This window comes from Coregonus lavaretus, assembly GCF_964263955.1.
Source record: "Coregonus lavaretus genome assembly, chromosome: 2".
Taxonomy (NCBI): Eukaryota; Metazoa; Chordata; class Actinopteri; order Salmoniformes; family Salmonidae; genus Coregonus; species Coregonus lavaretus.
In genome coordinates, this window is record NC_139989.1 from 46,812,574 (window position 1) to 46,838,128 (window position 25,555).

The 25,555-nt window shown below is 44.7% G+C and overlaps 1 protein-coding gene across 1 annotated transcript in view; it reads left to right on the forward strand.

Moving 5' to 3' along the window:
- The window catches only part of LOC311139287 (microtubule-associated serine/threonine-protein kinase 1-like), a gene marked incomplete at both ends in the record, with an annotated part of 91,908 nt that overhangs the window by 13,047 nt on the left and 53,306 nt on the right, over window positions 1–25,555 (forward strand). The gene's annotated exons all lie outside the window — the stretch shown is intronic.

A 25,555-nucleotide genomic window follows, 5' to 3' on the forward strand; every position in this document is an offset into this window, starting at 1 on the left:
AGAGGTACTGAGAAGGGAATTAGAATGAATGGAGGAGGCAATCCTGCAGTCTGTCTGGGTAGACAGCGCTCTGAGTCTGATCGCTGTCCATGGTGCTGAAACAGTTCCTCCTCTTTCTTTGTCTGTCTCTCTCTCTCACTCTGTCTCTCCCTCACAATGTCTCTCTCTCTCTCACTCTCTCTCCCTCACAATGTCTCTCTCTCTCTCTCTCTCTCTCCCTCACAATGTCTCTCTCTCTCTCACTCTCTCTCCCTCACAATGTCTCTCTCTCTCTCTCTCTCTCTCCCTCACAATGTCTCTCTCTCTCTCTCTCTCTCTCTCTCTCTCTCTCTCTCTCTCTCTCTCTCTCTCTCTCTCTCTCTCTCTCTCTCTCTCTCTCTCACACACCCTCCTTTTCTCATGCCCTAGCTTGTGTGTGGTAGGGAAACAGCTCCAAATCAAATCAAATCAAATCAAATTGTATTTGCCACATGTGCCGAATACAACAGGTGTAGACCTTACAGTGAAATGCTTACCTACAAGCCCTTAACCAACAATGCAGAGTCAATGTGCGGGGGCAACGGTTAGTCAAGGTAATTGAGGTAATATGTACATGTGGGTAGAGTTAAAGTGACTATGTATTGATAATAAACAGTGAGTAGCAGCAGCGGGGCAAACGACAATGCAAATAGTCCAGGTAGCCATGATTAGCTGTTCAGGAGTCTTATGGCTTGTGTTATGGTCTGTGTCAGCAGGACAAAGATATGGCTGACATGATTTATTGTGTTAATTAAATGTTATAATATGTTAATAATGTGGTAGATGGAGCTTTCATCATCCTATCATTGTGACTTTGTGTGTGTGTGTGTGCGCGCACACTTGTGTGTGTTTATAATCACAGCATACAGAACACAGACCCAAGCAGTCTCTCTGTGTAGTCTCTTCTCCCTACTTCCATCCAGTCCCTCTCTCTGCCTCTCTCTGTAACCCGTCTGTTCCCCCTGCCCATATCACCCACACCACACCCCTGGGAAATAAACCAGGAAATGAACCTGGGGACCGTGCTGACATCTGACCTCAGTGACCACTGGTCATCTCCTCTATTTTCCACTCACAGTTGTATTCAGCTTTCATTTTGTCCCCCATTTTGTCATCAACTCTATGCTCTCCTCCAGAGATGTACCATCTGGGTTCATTCTGTCTCAGTCTGGTTCCCATTTTAGGCCTCCCTCCCAATAGACCAGTATCATCCATATCATCCATTATAGATATGCTCACTGGAGTAGGCCTCACATTAATATACTGTCTTGATCTATTCATCTGGAAGGGCTGTCTCCTCTATTGTTCTCAGCAGGCTTGTATTTATCAGCACTGTTTTGGTTTTACACTTGCTTGGATGAATTATGAAATGGATATGTTCATATCTAATCTAAAATATCTGTTTTTTGTTATGTAGGACACATCCAATTGTATACACACATATTGTAGATAAACACACACACCTCTACCACCTCCTAGCATCAGCTTCAATTAACAAGCTCTGGACTATCTTCTCCTCCTCCCTGGAATAATGAATTCATCATCCCTTCCTCCCTCGCTCTCTTTTCTCTTATTCATATTTACAGTAGCCTCCAGTAAAAAGCTTTTCACACAGATTTACCTCTCAAGCGCACACACACGTGCACACACACACACAGACACGGAGAGTGAGCACTCTTATGACATTTCCCCCACCACCCCCCTAACCTCCTTTCTGGCTCAAATGAGTCATTTTTGAAGTTTTTCTTGGTAACCCCTTCCCTTGCCATGGCCCTTACCCTTGAGAAACGATCCACAATTCCCTGTCTGCTTTTTTGTTCCTATCTGAAATCAAAGACAGCCTCAGCCTCAGCCTCAGCCTCAGCCCCTCCCTAACTCCCTCCCTCCCTCCCTCCCTCTGTCCCTCTCTCGCTCTCTCTCTCTCTCTCCCTCACTCTCCTTTACTGTCGTTTGTCCACCGCCACATCACTCAGACACCGGTGCACATCTAAAGGTTGAGGAAGCGTTGCGATGACATTTTCAAGGGACCCTGCTGCTTCCTGACTCTCTCTCAGTTCTCAACTGCTCTCGTTGCTTAGCATTACGCAAAGCTACCCTCACTACGCAAGCAACATGTTCCGACGCACCAAAAGGTACAATATAAAACAAAGGGCACTGTTAAATAGGTCTGTGTGTCCTGAGGGGTGGGGGGATTCTGTCTTTGTAATACGTGATGTTGTTCCCTGTCTTACCTTCTCTTATCCCTCCCTCCCTCCATCACCTCATCTATCTGTGTTTCACTCCCTCTCTTTGTTTGTGTAGCAGCTAAGTGTACATTAGGAGGTGGTTAGCATTGACAGTGCGACTGATGTGTTTGTGCTTGTAAGGTCACCGAGTGTGTGTGTGTGTGTGAGTGGGTGCATGCGTGTGTGTGTCCATCTGGTTTTGTATTTCTGCCCAGTTCTGCTGAGTGAGGCTGTCGAGTGGCTCAGAGTAGTGTTTATGAAGATTGCCGTGTCAGTGTTTCTACGGACAGCCTCTATGTACCAGCTAAGACAAGACTGTAGCATTGGCATTGACAAACCCTCATACTCATGAATCATCAAATGAGGCTTATTTGAGGCTTACTATAGTCTTTACTAATCAGTGACTCAAATGAAAGGTGACTGTTTGATTACATCCATGACTCTGTTTGAATCAATTTGACTCAGTGATGCTGAGATAAACTCTTTGTTGAGCAATGACTGTAAGGGCATACGTAGCTCTCTTACACATAGAATATTATAAAATGGTTAGTTCTAGCCATGATCAAGATAATTTTGCTTTTTTCTCAGATAAGTTCTCCTACTGTGCCCCAGTCCCTCTGAATCCCAATGACTTCATTCTCTCCTGCTGATTGGCCAGGAATTAGGCTGCCTCCTCTGGCCTGTTATTACTGCAGTTTTAACGCACACACCAACACACACAAACACCCACCAGACAGAACATTCTCGTCTTAGTCAGCATGCTGATTTACAAGAAGACTGTTGCGCTGATGGTAGTAGTTTCATATGAATTTGTGTGTTCAATCATCTCATAGTGCCCCTAAATAATTACTTTCAAACAAATGTCTATCTTCTCATTACACTGCATTGCAATAGATCTATCAGCCTGTGTTGCCATTTTAAGTTATCTGGTGCTCTGCTGCAGTAGGTTCATCAACGTCATTCCCTGTTTGTTTTGAATGGACATGCCATTATCACACTGAGGACACTACATTATCTTCCAAGTCAAAGTGGCTTAGCAAGTGTAGGAGAGAGAGTGAGGGAGAAAGAGAGGGGTAGAGAACATGAGAGAGGGAGAGACAGGGAGTGATTGAGTAAGAGCACAGGGCCCAGGGGTAATATCTCTATCTCAGCCTCCATTAGGGACCATCACACTGGGGTTACGTGAGCAGTGAAGACAAGCACAGGCCTCTCTTACTCCCTCTCTCTTTCTCTCTCCCTCTTTCTTTCTGTCTGTATCCACCTCTTTACAGATTAAACATGAAAGAGAGGATGACAGAGAGAAAGAGAGCTAGTGAGCGAGAGAACGTCCTGGGATGAGTGTCCATTTAGCTGTAGTCAAGCACACGTATCTCTCCTCTTTTTATGTGGGGGGGTGTGTGTTTCCATGTGTGTGTGAGCTAAATACAGATGTAGTGGGTGGGTGTCTGTGTTCAGGATGGAAGGAGTGAGGTAAAGAAGATAAGGAGGGAAGGAGAGATAAATGAGAGATAATGAGTGTTGATAATCAGACGGTGTATGTCCCTCAGGTGCTGGGCTCAGGTGTACCTCATCACAAAAAAGATCAGAGCGAAAACAACACTGCTCCATCCCCAACCCCTCCCCAAAACACACACACACACACACACACACACACACACACACACACACACACATACACACACACACACACTCACACACACACCTACACACACCTCTCTCTCTCATGGCCACACCTTAACCCTTACAAACAAACAAGGCCATCAGACCACTATTACACAGTACTTAAAGGTAGACTCAGTGATATGACGTAGATGCAGAAAGTAAAGAGCGTAGTGGGTCAATTTCCACAACAAATAAGAGCATTGAAGCGCAAGGCTCAACTTCTCCACTGTTTTGGTGCCCTGGCTACCACGTTGTACACAGTGTGAAGTGAACCCGTGTACATACGCAGAAACTGTGTGTGACTGTGAGAGCGAAGTCTTGCATCTTGTTTATCTCAATGTATCTCCGGTGCTGCTCATGGCAATGTCATTTCGCTGAATCTTCCTTTAACCAATACCACACAAATCACACATCGGAGGAGGTAAGTGGGGTGTCAAGATACCTGGGCCAGACCAAATAATCTGTCCTTCATCTGAGTGCTCTCCTGTCTCTCAGGGATGTTAGGATTCAATAGCAGTACCTTTGGTGGTAGCATTACTCCTCTCTTAGAGTAAAAATCCATTATGTGGAGGAATGGGGCTTTTATTTTCTTTGATCCTCTCTAGTCCCGTCGGAGCCTGACTTCAGTTCCAGGAAAAGTCTACACCCTCAATACTGAATCTGAAGAATGCCACTCTTGACACTGTCTGCTTTTCCTCTGTCAGCCTCTATGTTTATGACAAAATAAGGGATCTTTGTTTGTCAAAGACAATAACAAGAAGCTAATGTTTTGTCTCTGAGACTGCAACATCAAAAGCTGTTCTAGCTCTGAAGTAAGCCTCTAGACCAGTGGTATTCAAAGTTGGGGTCGTAATAAAAAAAAAAAAATAAGAGTCAAGATTATTGTATGGGACAATATACAAACGTTTTTGAGAAAGATAATTAAAAATTGTTAATTTATTGAATACATTTATTTATTGGTTTCTTTTTTTATTGGAGATGAAAATGCAATGAATTGAAGGTTATTTGTTGATGAAAAAAATCTAAATTTACTGATTTTAAGGTTGTGTCGTTAGAAAAAATGGGGTACCCAGAAACTCTTGGTGAAAAAATGGGGTCTCTGCTGAAAAAGTTTGAATACCACTGCCCTAGACACTGATCTATGGTCAGTTGTGATTTCCCTTAACTGGTGATAGCCCCCACAATATTAGGGCATTGGTTAAAGCTCAATGTTACATTCAAATCTCCCTACCATCATATCTAAGCCAATATGACACCAATGTCAATGAAAATTCACAAATCAACTTGATTGGAGGTACACAACACACTCCCCACCTCTCGTCATGAGCTGTCCGGGTTGTTATAATTAGGAAAACAATCAAATGTCTTGCCCCGACTTAGCTCAATATCTAGGTGTCGGATAAGAACAAGACTACAGCGTCCATAAAGTGACCATTAGACTTGCCACCTTTCGGACTGAATTCGTTTGTAGGGGCAACAGTTTTGATTAAATGTATAATCTGTCAATCTCACATGCTCATTTCTGTCCATTAAGAACCAACGATGTGCTACCTTTTTGTTGCATTTCTCACAACGCTAACATCTTTTCAGCCGAATCTCAAGAGTTCTAAAACCAGACCAAAGCACTTGGGTTGTGTTAGTAGTTAGCTGACACAAGTTGGATGAGAGGCAAGCTACAAGCAAAGGAAGCTAGCTATATTTTGCTATGGAAGGTTTTTCACATGGCTGAAGTCATCTGTGTAAACTGTTGACCTTGACACTTGCGTGTAATCAGAGCACAAACAAATAAGCGCAAATAAGATAGCGAACGTCCTTGGCTGCTATTGCCAGTTAGCTAGCCAACTAATGTTAGCCAGTAATGTTAGCTAGCTAGCTATCTACAAGCCAACAAGGCTTTAACATTAGCTGTATGGACAGATCGTGCACCGGCACAACTCAATGTTGACAATATCTCCCATATTCTTCAACAAAGCACAGCTAGCTAGCTAAGTAAAGTTCATAGTCAACACCAAACCTTAGAAAACTGCCACGCTGCTAATGTATAATACATGCAATGGGAGTTGCTCATCTAACGTTAACATTAGCTAACGTTACTCCATACACTAGTCAACCTGGCTTGCTTAGCAATATAGCTAGCTAACGTTACAGCCCTTACCTTATGCATTGATTCAGTACGCTCCCTCCCCTGTCAATGATTTTCTTTTATTTATTATAATACACATTTGCGCTGACTGATTAACACAAGTCAAGTTACTTTTCAATGTATTCCCGAAAATCTAAAGTCGCCATCCAAGTAAAGAGTAGGCAGGGGTGTGCGGGTGCACCCAGGTTAAACTACACCAAAATCATTATTTGCTTGCGCAACCTTTGCACAGTCAGAAGAAAAAGCCATGCTTGCTAACTTGGTTACCTATGTGACTGTTTTCAACACATCAACCGTTTTAGACAAAAAAAAATTACCAAGCAAGAGAAATGAACGTTCAATCAGTACTGAGTGAATGAACAACAGCAATACCTTCCTGTCATCATTTGGTGGCTCTGCGTTTTGCTACTACGGAGGAGACTGGAGAGACCAACTCTAAACTCTCAAGGAATACGTTGTTGCCCTCATCCATCAAATGCACTCCACCCCTACGGTACATCCCAGGGACACACTGCTTAACAGCAGGGTGGCGGATTGTGTTCCCTGAAATGCATACACCAGATGATTGACGGAGTGCCAGGCCCTCTCTATGCACTTGTTTATCCTCTGGCCCCCCTCCGCTGCACGATATCAGAGACGACCACCGTTGTCCCAGGAAAAATGTGGCTTACCACCTCTAAATCCATGCATCTGCTGCACCAGTGCCATCCCCTTGGTATATCCCAAGTTGTTTCCACCGAAGGTGAAAGACTAGGATGCCAGGGGGAGAAGTAGGATGTCGGGGGGAGCTGACGCAGAACACAGAGCAGTTTGTGCCACTTCATGCCTTGCTCTCCGAGCCACCTAATGTGACAGTCAAGAATGTATGTGAATAGTTAATTGGTAGGCTACATGTTGATTATTTGTGTATTTTCCAGTAGCTTGCTTGATTGTCTTGTTAAATGAGATCAGGGATATTTTTCCAGTTTACTCCATATTGGCTTAAATGGGTTTCTGGTTTTTCACTTCCCTCTCAGCTGTTAATATTAAATAAATACTAATAACTACATTATTTCTGTTGCCATTTGTCATTGTGTATTTTTACTTTACTTGTATTGCTGTGTTATGGTGTAAAAACTATAATGTCTATATACACTGAGTGTACAAAACATTAAGGACACCTTCCTAATATTGAGTTACTGTGGCTGTTTGATAAGGTTTAAATTCTAAGCAACCTGCATACACATTGTTTGAAGTACAATAGACCAACATATCTACTGTAGTAGGTCAAAGCTGTGTGCTGGAAAACCTTTGTAGAGCATGGGTGGAGTAGGAATTGTGGAGCTCATGAATTTCCTTTCTTTTTCGGCTTCAGACCAATGCCTATGTCATGGAAATTCGTACACAGGGACACTCAAAGTCAATCTTTAATGAATCATTGTTTATTGTCAGCGCGCTGGAGAGGTTCCAACAAACGTAATGCACCATAGTGAACGTCTGTCAGAAGCTCTGCTGGGGCAGTCCCATCAGTTGTCTTATATACGGCTATACACAGACAAGTTATATTTGCATGATTTAGCATAATTAATTAATCATTACCGTTTTGTTCCATTCATGTGACCGACCAATACTGGTTCATAACATGTGTCAGACCAATACCTCACGAGGCTTCTTCTCTTTAAGCTTAGATCTTGAAACCGAGATATATTTTGTTGTCAAAACAAGGTCTGGGCGTACTGCCAATTTTATTTTTTATTTTTATTTTATTTAACCTTTATTTAAGTAGGCAAGTCAGTTAAGAACAAATTCTTATTTACAATGACGGCCTACCCCGGCCAATTGTGCGCCGCCCTATGGGACTCTCAATCACGGCCGATACTGCAGATTGTAATGAATACTCGGACAGAGTGGTAAGATCCAATCGCAGAATTGCGATGCTTTATTAGAGTACAGACAAGGGAATAGCTTAATCGTAGTCGGGCGGGCTGTGGTCAAAACCGGGCCAGGCAGAGACAGGCAGAGGTACCAAGGGAGCGGGCGTAGTCGTAGTCGAGGGCACAGGCACAGGGTCAGAGTACGGTAATCACTGGGATAAACAAGCAGAGGATTAAGCAATTCGGGAAGTCAAACAACAAGGCACAGGTCGGATACACGGGTAATCAAAAACAACAAACTCTCTCTCTCGGAACAAAACGCTTAGCAAGTCACAATGGAACAATACCTCGCACCGACTGAGCTTCTGAGCACACCTTATATCCTACACTAATTACTGACAGGTGTGCTCAGAACTCAGGTGAACCAGATCGAGTCTGATGACTCCCCCTCTCTGTAGATCGGGGAAGTGTCAGACTCTGTCTAGACCCAGCCAACCCCCGATCCCTTACAGTATCCCCCTCCCCAGGGCCGGCTCCTGACAGCCTTCTACCTCTACCGGGTGGTCTTCCTCTGGGTCGGGGTCCTGGATGATCTGGGTGTTCAGCGTGGAAGGTGGCCTTGAGAGCGGGGTCCAGTATGTCCTTAGCAGGGATCCAGGACCGTTCCTCAGGTCCATGTCCCTCCCAGTCCACGAGATATTCGATGCCCCCTCGTCTCCGTCTTGACTCCAGTATCTCGTGGACTGTATAGGTGGTGTCCTGTTCATCATCCAAAGGTGGTGTAGTAGGTTGTTGAGCAATTGGGGGGTACATCGGGCTATAGTGGACAGGTTTCAATAGGGAGACGTGGAACGTAGGGTTTATCCTGTAGTGTCGAGGGAGTAACAGACGGTAGGTGACAGGGTTAATACGTCTCTGTACCTTGAAAGGACCGATGTACCTGGGTTGGAGCTTCTTGCAGCTCCGTCGGAACCGCAGGTCTCGGGTAGACAGCCACACTCGTTGCCCGGGTTGATAAGTGGGAGTAGGTCTCCGGCGTCGGTCGGCGTAGGTCTTTTGCTGTTGTGAGGCTTGACTGAGATGTTGATGGGCCGTCTCCCAGACCTGCGCACTCCGACGGAACCACTCGTCCACAGCCGGTACCATCCCTGATGCGGTATCCCACGGGAACAGGGGTGGTTGATACCCTAGAACACACTGGAAGGGCGTTAGGCGTAGGGAGGTGTGAATGAGTGAGTTCTGAGCATACTCTACCCAAGGAAGGAATCGGCTCCACTCTTGCGGCTGCCGCGAACATTGTTGCCGTAGATATTTCCCAATTTCCTGGTTAAGTCGTTCTGTCTGCCCATTGGCCTGGGGATGATATCCGGAGGTTAGGCTAACCGAGATGCCCAAGCGTTCGCAGAAGGCCTTCCATACCCGGTATACAAACTGGGGTCCCCGGTCGGAAACAATATCCTCCGGGACACCAAACTGCCGGAACACCTGGGTAAACATAGTCTCAGCCATCTGAGTGGCGTTAGGCAAACGGGTCATGGGTACTAACCGGCACATCTTGGAGAAACGATCGATGACCACGAGAATTACAGTATGGCCCTCTGATTCTGGTAGGTCGGTAACAAAGTCCATAGCAATGTGCGACCAGGGTTGTTGAGGAGTTGGCAATGGCATCAGCTTACCCTCCGGTAGTGCACGAGGTACCTTGGACTGAGCACATACTGGACAGGATAACACATAGTCTCTGACGTCATCTGTGAGGGAATCCCACCAGTATTTTCGGCTGATGAGTCGTGTAGTTCGAGTGATTCCGGGATGACCAGATCCCAGCGACGTGTGGCACCATTCCATCAGTTGAGGTCGAAGCGGAGCTGGTACAAACACCTTAGACACCGGGGTTTCTGGAGGGGTTGGTTCCGCTTGTAAGCTCTCCTGAATAGTGTCATCAATAGCCCACCTCACAGGACCAGCACGGCAACTCATGGGGAGAATAGGTTCTGGCTCCACGGGTCTTTCCGCGCGCTCGAACCGTCGGGAAAGCGCGTCCGCCTTACCATTCTTGGACCCGGGGATATAGGAGACAGTGAATCGGAAACGGTTGAAGAATAAAGACCACCTTGCCTGTCGGGAGTTCAGTCGTTTGGCACTGTGAAGATACTCCAGGTTGCGGTGGTCCGTGAGCACTTGGAACGGATGCTCTGCTCCCTCCAACCAATGTCTCCACTCCTCCAGTGCTAACTTCACCGCCAGTAATTCCCGATTACCCACGTCATAGTTCTGCTCGGCAGAATTCAGTTTCCTTGAAAAGAAAGCACAGGGTCGTGATTTAGGCGGCTCACCTTGGCGTTGGGATAACACGGCTCCAACTCCAACCTCCGAAGCGTCCACTTCCACGATAAACGGTAAGGTAGGGTCCGGCTGACATTGAATAGGAGCGGTGGTAAAGCGTTGCTTCAACGTCTCAAACGCACGCACTGCCCCCTCCGTCCAGTTCAGACCGCGACCCTTGTAGCTGGTCATCGCCGACAGGGGCGCTGCGGTTGTGCTGAAATTACGCACGAACCGTCTATAGTAATTGGCAAACCCTAAGAATCTCTGGAGCTCTTTCACCGTCTGGGGTTGAGGCCAGTCTTGTACCGCTTGCACCTTGGATTCATCCAGTTTAACCCCGTCGGGAGTGAGTATGGCCCCAAGGAAGGAAATCGTAGTGACATGGAATTCACTCTTTTCTGCCTTCACGAACAGAGAATGTTGTAGGAGCCGATCCAGAACCTGTCGTACATGGGACACATGTTCACTCAGAGAGTTAGAATATATTAGGATGTCATCAATGTACACTATAACAAAGCGATCAATCATGTCCCTGAAAATGTCATTCATGAACGCCTGGAATACTGAGGGCGCGTTGGTAAGTCCATAGGGCATGACACAATATTCGTAGTGTCCTCGATGTGTGATGAAGGCGGTCTTCCATTCATCCCCTTCTCTAATACGCACCAGATTGTACGCACTCCTGAGGTCCAGTTTACTGTACATGGAGGCCTGTCCCACCTGTTCGAGGGCTGCTGGAATCAAAGGAAGAGGGTAACGATTTTTGATGGTAATATCGTTCAACCCTCGATAGTCTATACAAGGACGCAGGAGGTGTAGCCCCGGATAGCATTTCAATCGCGCAGTCCCAGGCCCGATGAGGATGGTAACACGGTAGCCCTCTCCTTGGAGAACACCTGCGCGTAATCCTGGTATTCTGTAGGGACAACAGTAGACACCGCACCCTGCGCATCCTCCACAGTAGACATTTTGCACGGTAAATTGAGGCACTCTGCCCTACATACCTCACTCCAAGCCGTGATATCGCCAGATTTCCAGGAGATGACCGGATCATGGGTGACGAGCCAGGGGTGGCCGAGAACTAGCGGCTCCCGTGGAGCGGAGATGACGAAAAAAATGATGTTCTCATGGTGTATGGAGCCCACTTGTAACTTGATTACCTCTGTACGGTGCGTAATGAACCCAGTGCCCATGGGCTCACCGTCTAGCGCGTTGACTCGCAGGGGAGGCTGAATTGGGATAAGTTGAACTCCCAACTCCTCAGCAAGACCCATATCCAGAAAACTGGCAGCCGCTCCGGAATCAATAAGTCCTTCCAACCTGCGCACTTTCTCTCCGACAGATAAGGTAACTGGCACATACATTTGTTTAGAGGTAATGTTCAAAACTTGAGTCTCACTCACCGGTTTGGCAGTTCCGAGGCGATATCCTGGGGTACGGTTTGGTCGTACCGGACATTGACGAACGAAATGACCCGACTGACCACAATACAGGCATAGTCCGTCTTGCCGACGTTGTTGTCTCACCGAACCTTGTAGAGGTGACCGTCCCAGTTGCATAGGTTCCTCCTCAGATTCTCTCCTCCGCTCTGTCGATTGCTTAGGACCAGTGATCGAGGGCTCCCGGACTGTGGATACCTTGTGTTGCACTATCAGATTATCAATAGAGATGGCTATTTTGATAAACTCATGTAGCGCAGTGATATCTCCTCGACAAGCCAACTCAGTCTGTACGTCTTTGCGCAGCCCTCTTCGGAAAACGGTGAGCAAAGCAGTCTCGCTCCATCCGCTACCGGCTGCTATAGTACGGAACTCTAAAGCGTAGTCGGCTACTGTGCGACGGCCCTGCTGAAGTTCGCATAGTTGGTCTCCCACACTACGCCCATATACTGGGTGGTCGAACACCTCTTGGAACAGTCTTTTGAACTGAACTTCCGCATTCAACTCGGGGACCTCAGCTGCCCAAAGCGCAGTAGCCCAATCCAGTGCTCTTCCCGTTAGCAGAGAAATCATGAAATCCACCCTGCTACGGTCATCGGGAAACATAGTACGATTATACGACATATACAGGGACGTCTGGAGTAGAAACCCCTGACATTTGCCAGGTTCCCCGTCGTACCTTGTCGGTAGAGAAATCGGAGGTGCATGACGAGGACTGACCGTGCTCGGGGTGGTGCCTTCAGCCGCATCAGCGTTGAGTAGTTGCAGGAATTCATCCATCCGTTTCTCCTGTATCTCCCATCGCCTCTGTAATTCCGCTGGATCCATGGTATTGGCGAGGTATTCTGTAATGAATACTCGGACAGAGTGGTAAGATCCAATCGCAGAATTGCGATGCTTTATTAGAGTACAGACAAGGGAATAGCTTAATCGTAGTCGGGCGGGCTGTGGTCAAAACCGGGCCAGGCAGAGACAGGCAGAGGTACCAAGGGAGCGGGCGTAGTCGTAGTCGAGGGCACAGGCACAGGGTCAGAGTACGGTAATCACTGGGATAAACAAGCAGAGGATTAAGCAATTCGGGAAGTCATACAACAAGGCACAGGTCGGATACACGGGTAATCAAAAACAACAATCTCTCTCTCTCTCTCTCTCTCTCTCTCTCTCTCTCTCTCTCTCTCTCTCTCTCTCTCTCTCTCTCTCTCTCTCTCTCTCTCTCTCTCTCTCTCTCTCTCTCTCTCTCTCTCTCTCTCTCTCTCTCTCTCTCTCTCTCTCTCTCTCTCTCTCTCTCTCTCTCTCTCTCTCTCTCTCTCTCTCTCTCTCTCTCTCTCTCTCTCTCTCTCTCTCTCTCTCTCTCTCTCTCTCTCTCTCTCTCTCTCTCTCTCTCTCGGAACAAAACGCTTAGCAAGTCACAATGGAACAATACCTCGCACCGACTGAGCTTCTGAGCACACCTTATATCCTACACTAATTACTGACAGGTGTGCTCAGAACTCAGGTGAACCAGATCGAGTCTGATGACTCCCCCTCTCTGTAGATCGGGGAAGTGTCAGACTCTGTCTAGACCCAGCCAACCCCCGATCCCTTACACAGATACTGATAGTGAGGATTTGTTCAGTCAGTCACTTGCATGAACACAGAAATTGCTTTATAGAAAAGCACAAACATAGAACATAGAAATTGGTAAATAGAAATGCACCAACATTCAAATTTCCATCACACCTACTTCTCACTTAAAACGTTTGTTTTTGTTTTTAACAGTTATAAGGATCTGGGGAAGGCGAGCTGATCCTAGATCTGTGCCTCAGGGCATCTTGTACCAGGATCTGGAGCTTGTGTCTCAGACAGCTGTAAGAGGGTCAGTAGAAGGTGACTAGGCTCTGTTTGACTTCTCTGGCGGCGGTAATTAAATTTGGCCACACAATTTGACATTCAACACACAGCATCCTTATGTGGTCCAGTGCAGATGTGACAAAGTTGTGTTAGCCAGAGCTCTGCTTGAGGGCTGCCAAGTCAATTTCAACATCTGTCAGTGTTTAAACTCTCAGGGACAATCAAGCCACATCCATCATCTGTATATAAAGTGTAGACATACAGTAGGCTGGGACAAAGGTTCCCTCATATATAAAATATACTGTACATTTTAGGATCTTTATCTCTATGTGTGGTTCTAGGAACTCTCAGCTCCATATATCAATTTCAGTAGCAGTATTTCAGCAGTAGTGTAGACAGTTTGCCAGGCTGGGGTGGCATCGCCTCTCCTCGGGTGTCTGTCCAGATTGGGTTGCTGTGATGTGCTGACGCTGGCGACTTTGTCCCAGCCTTGGAGGTCAGGAGGAGGAGAGGATGCTGGGAGATGGAAGGAATGTGTGACTTTGGATTGACTGAGAAGATTCTTGATGGCTCTAGAGGGGTTTAGGTGTTGAGTGTCAGGATAGAGGACAAGGCAAGGCACTCTCTTTTTCACTGTAATGTTTTTCCCTCTACCCTGGTTTGCTTTGCTTGGTATATCATCGATTGTGGTCACATAGTGTAGCCTATACAGTACTATCACAGATAGAACAATGAGCTAGATGTTTCACCGGATGTATAAATCTGAAGCATCTGGTTGGAATTTCCACTCACACCAAATATGGTGATGAGAGGAAGCCCAGTGGCCGGCAGTGGGAGAAGATGGAGCTAGATGGATTTTGGCCGACATTCTGCACATTTTCTCATAGATGAAAACTCAATACAGTTTTCTGTTCCCAAAACTAGAATCTGTTACGAACAGAGTGGACTACGTTTTGTAGACTTTACCCTTTGCCAAAGTTGAGAAACATTTGAATTGTTTAGGGAGTGGTCGAAATTTACACAATTGTTACCTGGAGGCAAATTGGGGAGGGTCATGCTTTTACAATTTCAGTCAGGGGGAGGGTTTAGTTGTTGTTTTTTTGTCCAGGGGAGGGTCATGTAATTTGTACTCAATTAACAAACCTATTGCAATGGTAAATCTAAGTGCTGGCGGTAGACCTTTAGATTCGGGGGTGTGCCAGAAATATGTTTGCTATTTTCACAGCCAAAAATGATCGGCACAGTGCTGGCGGTAGCACACAAGTGGCTGGGTTTTGATGAATAAACCAGTTGTGTGTGTGTGTGTGTCGAGGCTTGGCCCCTCACTGGCCAATCAGAACAGGGTTTCCCAAAATCAGGTGCACGTTTTGTTTTTTTCCCTAGCACTACACAGCTGATTCAAATAACCAACTCATCATCAAGCTTTGATTATTTGAATCAGCTGTGTAGTGCTAGGGCAAAAACCAAACCGTGCACAAGGGGGCAGGACCGAGTGTGGGAAACCCTGAAACAGAACGTGCTCCATGGCTAAATTCAAGAAATAAGATGTAGGCCTACCTGTTTGACAGACTAAATTATATTCTACTATCCATAGATTTTGTCAGCAGTTTTGAGCCCCACCTGTTTAGCAAAAAAAAAAAGATATATATTCTGTTACTTTGCCATTAATACGTGTCACATATCAGTTTGCAAACAATGTAAAAAAAAGAACCTAAAAAAAACATTGAGTTAATAAAGCCGCATGCAAACATGGTCTCTTTTTTTGCATTCTTGGGTAAGGCAGCTCCAAAATGCAGGTGTTTCAGCCTAGCTCGGGGCTTTCTGTGGTGGGGCAGCCAGCAGAAAATACGGAGTGTAGGGGTTGGTAATGTTTTCTAGTTGCGCCGTGATTGGCTCAGTGTTCTGTCACTCATGGGGACACTACGTCACCTTAAAATCTATGGGTAGAGCTCGAAAATTCAAGCCCCTTGTGTGCTGCCATATAGTTACATTAGAAGTGCCCAACCAAGAAGGCTCAAGGTCATTGGCCACAGATAAAATGGCATCAAATCACATTATATCTACCGTAGCTTTGATTGAACTGATCATGTCAACATCATACTTTCAAAATCTTAGCTAGCAAGCTAGCAGTCATCATCAGGAATCAAGTCGACAGTCTACTGGCAAATACTTTTCAATCCTTGTCACATGAAGAGAAATTATGAAGAGAAATTATAGATAAAACATACGTTTTACGTATCGGTGTTCATTGGCCATTGGACATAAACATTATACAACCAGTTGGATATCAAATATTCAACAATGAGTGGTTTGGAAGGAATCAGTGGCTAACTGCAAGCATTGCAAAGCAATCACTAGCCTGCTATTCAGTGGAGTGGGTGTGTGGTCTGGGTTTAAGCGTATATTTTCCAAGCTTAAAAGGATAAACATTTAACACGATGGGCCAGAAAAGGTTGAATACATTGGCCATGCTGTCAATCCAGCATGACTTCTGCCGTGTTCAAAACAACTGGAAACTCTGAACTGGGAAATCTCAGACTTCAGTGCATTCAAGACAACTGGGAACCCGGGGAAAAAATCAAGCTCCGACTGGGAAAATACGTTTTGAACGGTCATCCAACTCAGAATTCTAGAGCTCCGACATGAAGATCACTGATGTCATGATTCGACTTTGTTTTTTCTCTCGAGTTTTCAGTTGTCTTGAAAGCACCATAAATCCAGAGAATGCCATAAATCCTGCGCCACCTTCCTGTTCAAGTGAGCACAGCACAACAAGGTGAGTCCAAAAATGTATTGTATGCTGCTGCATAAATTATGTAATATGCCAGGGAGATATGTATACTGTAGCTAAGAAAGTAATACTAAGTGTATGTTGTGTAGTAAGCTGTTATTAGCCCATGTGCCTCACCCTAATAATTTGGTCCCTTTTCCCCTCATAATTTAGCCATTTGTTCTGACTTAGTGGTGCACATGTAGCCTATAGCCTGTTTTAGAGAAATGTCATCATCGAATATTGTAAGAGCTTTCATTGTCTGCTTATATGCCCCCTTTATTTATCCTACGGTTCTGACTTGGTGTACAGGGAGAATACTGTAAGAACGGCCCATGTTCTGAATTCTGTCGCTGTACATTTCAAAAGTGCTGAACAAATAGTTATGTTGACTACGTCCGTCCTAGCTCGCTCATTAATGTCTTAATCGAAATTACGGATGGCCTCTTATCCACTTGTCGTCCCCTTATGCCATAGTTTGTACATCTCAATTGTCAGTAGAAACCACATTTGTTTAAGCAAGTCAGCCATATCAGCTATGTTTTTTAGGCTGAATTAACTGTTTCGCAGCCAGACAAGGCTCCGCTGATAGCCAGGTGTAGCAGTGGTAAGGATTCACTCCATGGTGCTGAAAAGAAAGCTCTGCTGTTTATGTAGGCCCTAACAGTTTGTAGGCACTGTTTGTCACAGTTATGGTTCAATTAATGTATTGTTTAGTGATGTGTTGTGACTTTGTTGGCATGCATACAAAATTTAAAAAATGTGTTTGGCCCACCAAGATGCCACTGGGCCTACATTAGGTTTAGATAAATGTTTAAATGATTATATAAAGTGATCTATGTCTACGCCTTAGTCCACAGTGCTTTATGCTAGAAGCAAGTTATAAAATGCAGGGGAAAGACGTGACTCCGATGTTAAAGGGATATCTTTGATTTGATTCAGAGGCTGCGCTACATCATTCTATAGCCGAGGAGACAAAATATGGACTTTGCTTGGGAAGTAATGTGTGATTCTGTCACTAATTGACGTTCAACATTTCAACAGGCTACTAAACAACATACCAGTGGTGAAAAAGGTACCAAATAGTCATACTTGAGTCAAAGTAAAATAACTTAATAGAAAATGACTCAAATAAAAGTGAAAGTCACACAGCAAAATACTATTTGAGTAAAAGTCTAAAAGTATTTGGTTTTAAATATACTTAGGTATCAAAAGTAAATGTAATTGCTAAAATATACTTAAGTATCAAAAGTAAGAGTATAAATCATTTCAAATTCCTTATATTAAGCAAACCAGACAGCACCACTTTATAGTTTTTTATTTTATTTTACGGATAGCCAGGGGCACACACCAACACTTAGACATAATTTACAAACAAAGCATGTGTGTTTAGTGAGTCCGCCAGATCCGAGGCACTAGGGATGACCAGGGATGTTCTCTTAATAAGTGCATGAATTGACCTTTTTCTTGTCCTGCTAAGCATAAAAAAATGTATGAGTACTTTTGGGTGTCAGGGAAAATGTATGGAGTAAAAAGTATATTATTTTCTTTAGGAATGTAGTGAAGTAAAAGTAAAAGTAGTCAAAAATATAAATAGTAAAGTACAGATACCCAAAAAACTACTTAAGTAGTACTTTAAAGTATTTTTACTTAAGTACTTTACACCACTGTAACAAACTAACTCTAAATCAGTCAGGAGCAAGCCAGGTAGTATAAGAAGGAATGAAAATGAATTATTTAGGCTATATTATTATTATTTCAAGGCTATAGCCTGCCATTTAAGAAATATACTGAACAAAAATATAAATGCAACATGCAACATTTTCAAAGATTTTACTGAGTTACAGTTCATAGAAGGAAATCAGTCAATTGAAATAAATAAATTAGGCCCTAATTTATGCATTTCACATGACTGGGCAGGGCCGCAGCCATGGGTGGGCCACCCATTTAGGAGCCAGGCCGACCCACTGGGGAGCCATGCCCAGCCAATCAGAATTAGTTTTTCCCCACAAAAGGGCTTTATTACAGGCAGAAATACTCCTCGGCAGTTAAATATATTTTACTGAAGGGAGGGCCATCCATTTTCATTTCAGAGGGGGCCGATTTTCTTCAGGTATCCCTCACTATAAATAATGTACAGTCCCTTAGAAGGAGTGCAAGGGCACACGCGTTATTGCACACGCGTTCTTCACAGAGTAGGCGTTCCCTAACGGAAAAATGCAAATACATGCTAGAACGCGCCAATAGGATCTCGCTAGCTCGTGCTTGGGTCTGCCCACCTCTTTGCTTGTTCTGCCCACTATGCTTAATTTGCTCACAATGGAAACGACAGGCTGTGGTCTATCTTAGGTTAGTTACAAACATCTTTGGTACTATTGTAGCAATTGTTTACACCATTTTTTAAAATTATTTTTGCACCCACATCATACATTCACCGTATTTTGTTCTTTCTCTCTTTCACATTATCGCTTTTCCTTTGTCATTTTCTTTTCATCTCACACGGTCTGTGAACTGTCCCCAGTCACCCGTTCTCAAATCTTATCTGTGTCTCCCCTGCTGCACATTGCGTAGCAACAAGCCACCATGTGATCTGAGCCCACCGCTCAGTGCTCTCTCCTCTCAACTAACTCTCTCCTCTCCCTCCTTCCCACCTCTCCTGTACCCAGTAGTCTCCTCTTCTACCTATATCTCTCTCCCCTCCTTTCCTCTACTAATATCTCTCCTTCTCCACCCATTGGTCCCGATACCCTCTATTCATCTTTCCCCTCCTCTCCTCTACCAATCTCAGCTCTTCTCCACCCATCACTTTCCTCCCGCCCTCTATCCAGCTCTCCTGTGCCAGATGTAAACACCTGCTGTACCCCAACTCAACCTCAGCTTCTCTCTTTCTTGCTCTGTCTCTCTCTCTTTTCCTTCCTCCCTCCACTGCAGCTCTGTGTGTCTCTCTTTCTTGCACTCTTTCACTTCCTTGCAATCTCTTTGCCTTCAGAATATAATCAGTTTCAAATTTGTCATCACATCCATCTAAATGTAACGTTGCACCTGCCTGTTTGTTAGCATGGCGGGAGACATAGTTTGGTTTGATCAGTATTAATGAGGTCTGTTCCCTCTGCTGTGAATGGAGGAATAGAGAGGGGGAATAGATGAAAAGACAGAGGAGGAGGATAAGCATAAATAAGGTGATGAGGGCTCCTATTTGTCTGGTATTTTGTTCGAGCAGGAGGGCCTGTGTTTTTTTGTGAATGTGTGTGTGTTCGCTATGTTTCCATGTGTTTACACTATAGTGTGTGTGTGTGTGTGTGTTTGTGTGTGTGTGTGTGTGTGTGTACAGCACTGTGAAAGAACTGGGGCATGTTTACCTTACGCCTGTGTAACAGTGTTGCTTCCGTCCTTCTCCTCGCCTCAACCTGGGATTGAACCAGGGACCCTCTGAACACATTGACAACAAGGGAAACAACTACTTAAAGGTCTCAGAGCGAGTGACGTCACCAATTGAAACGCTACTAGCACGCACCGCTAACTAGCTTGCCATTTCACACCGGTTACACCTGCAAGGATGATGAGCACCACTGGGAGAACATCCCCCCTTTCCCTCCCTCATTTGTTGTTGTCTCTCTCTCTTTCCTCCCCCATTAATTTGTCTTTGTCTCTCTCGCTCTTTCCTCCCTTGTTTTTTCTCTTCCACTTGATTTCGTTTTTTATTTCCATCCCTTTCTTCCCTTGCCCTTGTTCTTTTCTATGTATTCTCCCCACCTTTCTTTCTCCATCTCTCCCTTCCTTTCCTTCCCTCCTAATTTATTCCCTCCTCTCAATCTCTCTCCTTCTCCACCTGCCTCCCTCCCTCCCTCCCTCCCCTTCAGTGAAAGGACCCAGGCAGTGAGCAGCCTGTCAGCTGGGAGGTTGTGTGGAGTCAGCCGGTTCAGTCCAGCCTTAGTCACTGTGGTTGAAACAAACAGCCACATCTACCCAATGTCCTGTCTGCCCTGTGACCCTAAATGAGCAACCAGAGAATGGGCCTGGGCCCAGGGACCGTGGGGGACTGGTCCTAAATTATAAAGCCATTACACCAACACTAATTTCCCTTTAAAATAATGGATAAGGGAGTGTACTGACTGGCTGTTGCGAGCAGAGTACACACACTGTGCATGGGTATTAATGTACCAAAAGTATGTGGACACCTGCTCGTAGAGCATATCATTCCAAAATCATGGGCATCAATATGGAGTTGGTCCCCCATTTGCTGCTATAACAGCCTCTACTCTTCTGGGAAGGCTTTCCACTAGATGTTGGAACATTGCTGCAGGGACTTCCATTCAGCCACAAGAGCATTAGTGAGGTCGAGCACTGATGTTGGGCGATTAGACCTGGCTTGCAGTCGGCGTTCCAATTCATCCCAAAGGTGTTTGATGGGGTTGAGGTCAGGGCTCTGTGCAGGCCAATCAAGTTCTTCCACACCAGTGGCGGTCAGTGCCATTTCTTTCATGAACATGGCCTTATGAAAAATGTATGTGCTCACTAACTGTAAGTCGCTCTGGATAAAATCTAAATCTTATTTCTATAACAGGATATTGGATGACTGTCATTCATATTCCATTCACCCAGTTAAATGTAACAGCGATAGGTTTAGGCTACTACATGATACTACAAATTTCCCTATACCCATCATGAGGTTGCTACAACCTAGCCTATGAATGAAAGTTTACAACGTAGGTGCACACAGGTCAAGAGACACATTTTATGTGACAGACAGTGACACATGGACAGACAGTGACATTCAATACTGCCTTGCACACTCTTGACTGCATCTAGCTGATAGTGGGTGTAATCATTAGTCCAACAGTTGCAAACGAGAGTTTCTATTGGACGAATTCAGATATTTTTATCCCTGTTTTGTTCCGTTTGCTTCTGTTTAAGAAACATTTCACAGATCACGCGTAAACACAGTTCACAGTTTCATAGCAGCCACGTTGTATTCCTTCTCGCATCTACGTTATGCGCTCTCCTCCTTTCACCTCTTCCCTTCGCTTGTGGACTTCAATGCACAACACATCAGCTGTATGTGACCAGACGAAAAAAACTTTCCAAGCCAAACCGCTACACACAGCCTACATCGTTGTCACCATATTAGCTAAAGTAACGTCATAGTCAGCATAGCTAATAGAACTAATGTGTTAGTAAACCCGCTACAATCATGCAGTAACGTTTCAGTAAGCAGTTACACCGGCAGGCCCTGGTGGCAATAAATTAGTATAACCAAAAGCTTACCTTGACTTGGAAGAGTTCCAGTGTTGTGTTGGATAGTCATAGCCAGCTAGCTAACATAGCATCCCTCTGTTTGAGCAGGGTGTTTAAGTAGGCTAAATTAGCTAGCTGCATTTGCTAGCTAAGTAAGTGAAACTGAAAGTGAAAAAAAATGTACAGTGGCTTGCAAAAGTATTCACCCCCCTTGGCATTTTTCCTATTTTGTTGCCTTACAACCTGGAATTAAAAATGGATTTTTTTTGGCGTTTATATCATTTGATTTACACAACATGCCTACCACTTTGAAGATGCAACATTTTTTTATTGTGAAACAAACAAGAAATAAGACAGAAAAACAGAAAACTTGAGCGTGCATAACTATTCACCCCCCCCAAAGTCAATACTTTGTAGAGCCACCTTTTGCAGCAATTACAGCTGCAAGTCTCTTGGGGTATGTCTCTATAAGCTTGGCACATCTAGCCACTGAGATTTTTGCCCATTCTTCAAGGCAAAACTGCTCCAGTTCCTTCAACTTGGATGGGTTCAGCTGGTGTACAGCAATCTTTAAGTCATACCACAGATTCTCAATTGGATTGAGGTCTGGTCTTTGACTAGGCCATTCCAAGACATTTAAATGTTTCCCCTTAAACCACTCAAGTGTTGCTTTAGCAGTATGCTTAGGGTCATTGTCCTGCTGGAAGGTGAACCACCATCCCAGTCTCAAATCTCTGGAAGACTGAAACAGGATTCCCTCAAGGATTTCCCTGTATTTAGCGCCATCCATCATTCCTTCAATTCTGACCAGTTTCCCAGTCCCTGCCGATGAAAAACATCCCACAGCATGATGCTGCCACCACCATGCTTCACTGTGGGGATAGTGTTCTCGGTGTGATGAGAGGTGTTGGGTTTGCGCCAGACATAGCGTTTTCCTTGATGGCCAAAAGCTACATTTTAGTCTCATCTGACCAGAGTACCTTCTTCCATATGTTTGGGGAGTCTCCCACATGCCTTTTGGCGAACACCAAACGTGTTTGCTTATTCTTTTCTTTAAGCAATGGCTTTTTTTCTGGCCACTCTTCCGTAAAGCCCTGCTCTGTGGAGTGTACGGCTTAAAGGGGTCCTATGGACAGATACTCCAATCTCCGGTGTGGAGCTTTGCAGCTCCTTCAGGGTTATCTTTGGTCTCTTTGTTGCCTCTCTGATTAATGCCCTCTCTGATTAATGCCTGGTCCGTGAGTTTTGGTGGGCGGCCCTCTCTTGGCAGGTTTGTTGTGGTGCCATATTCTTGAAATTTTTTAATAATGGATTTTAATGGTGCTCCGTGGGATGTTCAAAGTTTCTGATATTTTTTTATAACCCAACCCTGATCTGTACTTCTCCACAACTTTGTCCCTGACCTGTTTGGAGAGGTCCTTGGTCTTCATGGTGTCACTTGCTTGGTGGTGCCCCTTGCTTAGTGGTGTTGCAGACTCTGGGGCCTTTCAGAACAGGTGTATGTATACTGAGATCATGTGACAGATCATGTGACACTTAGATTGCACACAGGTGGACTTTATTTAACTAATTATGTGACTTCTGAAGGTAATTGGTTGCACCAGATCTTATTTAGGGGCTTCATAGCAAAGGGGGTGAAAACATATGCACACACCATTTTTCCGTTATTTATTTTGTATAATGTTTTGAAACAAGTTATTTTTTAATTTCACTTCACCAATTTGGACTATTTTGTGTATGTCCATTACATGAATTCCAAATAAAAATCAATTTAAATTACATGTTGTAATGCAACAAAATAGGAAAAACGCCAAGTGGGATGAATACTTTTGCAAGGCACTGTAAATCTCTCGCTCTATTTCTGTGACGTATACTGAGTATACGAAGAGGCAGGACGCAGACGCAGGAATTAACAAGGTAAAGGTTTACTTAACAATAAGAAAGAGAATAACAAAGAGCGAGTAAACGACACGACGCTAACAATTACACCGAACAATGAACGAACAGTCCAGGGCTATATAATGGTGGTGATGAGATGATGAGGTGCAGGTGCGTAAGAGGTGTTTAGGGTGCGTTGGGTTTCCATTCCTGTGTTTGCAGAGGTGGTGCGCTCAGACCGGTGGCTCAGTAGACTGGCGAATCAGAGCGCTGGAGGGGAGCAACGGGCGGAGTCGTGACAATTTCTCTCTTCCTTCTCCTTCATTTAGGAATAAATTAATTTGTTGAAAACTGTTCAACTATTGTCTTTCTCGCTCTTTGAGTCAACTACTCACCACATTTTATGCACTGCAGTGCTAGCTAGCTGTAGCTTCTGCTTTCAGTACTAGATTATTTCTCTGATCCTTTGATTGGGTGGATAACATGTCAGTTCATGCTGCAAGAGCTCTGATAGGTTGGAGGACATCCTCCTGAAGTTGTCATAATTACTGTGTAAGTCTATGGAAGGGGGTGAGAACCACGAGCCTCCTAGGTTTTGTATTGAAGTCAATGTACTCAGAGGAGGATAGACGCTAGCTGTACTCCGGCTAGATAACTGACTTGTTGGAAAGGTGGCATCCTATGACGGTGCGACGTTGAAAGTCACTGTGCTCTTCAGAATGGGCCATTCTACTGCCAATGTTTGTCTATTTTATTTTATTTCACCTTTATTTAACCAGGTAAGCCAGTTGAGAACAAGTTCTCATTTACAACTGCGACCTGGCCAAGATAAAGCAAAGCAGTGCGATAAAAACAACAACACAGAGTTACATATGGGGTAAACAAAACATAAAGTCAAAAATACAAATAGAAAATATATATACAGTGTGTGCGAATGTAGTAAGTTATGGAGGTAAGGCAATAAATAGGCCATAGCGCAAAATAGTTACAATTTTGTATTAACACTGGAATGATTGATGTGCAAAAGATGATGTGCAAATAGAGATACTGGGGTGCAAATTAGCTAAATAAATAACAATATGGGGATGAGGTAGTTGGGTGGGCTAATTTCAGAATGGCTGTGTACAGGTGCAGTGATCGGTAAGCTGCTCTGACAACTGACGCTTAAATTTAGTGATGGAGATAAGAGTCTCCAGCTTCAGAGATTTTTGCAGTTCGTTCCAGTCATTGGCAGCAGAGAACTGGAAGGAATGGCGGCCAAAGGAGGTGTTGGCTTTGGGGATGACCAGTGAGATATACCTGCTGGAGCGCAGACTACGGGTGAGTGTTGCTATGGTGACCAGTGAGCTAAGGTAAGACGGGAATTTGCCTAGCAGTGATTTATAGATGACCTGGAGCCAGTGGGTTTGGCGACGAATATGTAGTGAGGGCCAGCCAACAAGAGCGTACAGGTCACAATGGTGGGTAGTATATGGGGCTTTGGTGACAAAACGGATGGCACTGTGATAGACTACATCCAATTTGCTGAGTAGAGTGTTGGAGGCTATTTTGTAAATTACATCGCCGAAGTCAAGGATAGTCAGTTTTACGAGGGCATGTTTGGCAGCATGAGTGAAGGAGGCTTTGTTGCGAAATAGGAAGCCAATTCTAGATCTAACTTTTGATTGGAGATGCTTAATGTGAGTCTGGAAGGAGAGTTTACAGTCTAACCAGACATCTAGGTATTTGTAGTTGTCCACATACTCTAGGTCAGACCCGCCGAGAGTAGTGATTCTAGTCGGGTGGGCGGGTGCAAGCAGCGTTGGGTTGAAGAGCATGCATTTAGTTTTACTAGTGTTTAAGAGCAGATGGAGGCTACGGAAGGAGTGTTGTATGGCGTTGAAGCTCGTTTGGAGGTTTGTTAACACAGTGTCCAATGAAGGGCCAGATATATACAAAATGGTGTCGTCTGCATAGAGGTGGATCCGAGCTTCACCAGCAGCAAGAGCAACATCATTGATATACACAGAGAATAGAGTCGGCCCGAGAATTGAACCCTGTGGCACCACCATAGAGATGGCCAGAGGTCCAGACAACAGGCCCTCCGATTTGACACATTGAACTCTATCTGAAAAGTAGTTGGTGAACCAGGCGAGGCAGTCATTAGAGAAAGCAAGGCTATTTAGTCTGCCAAT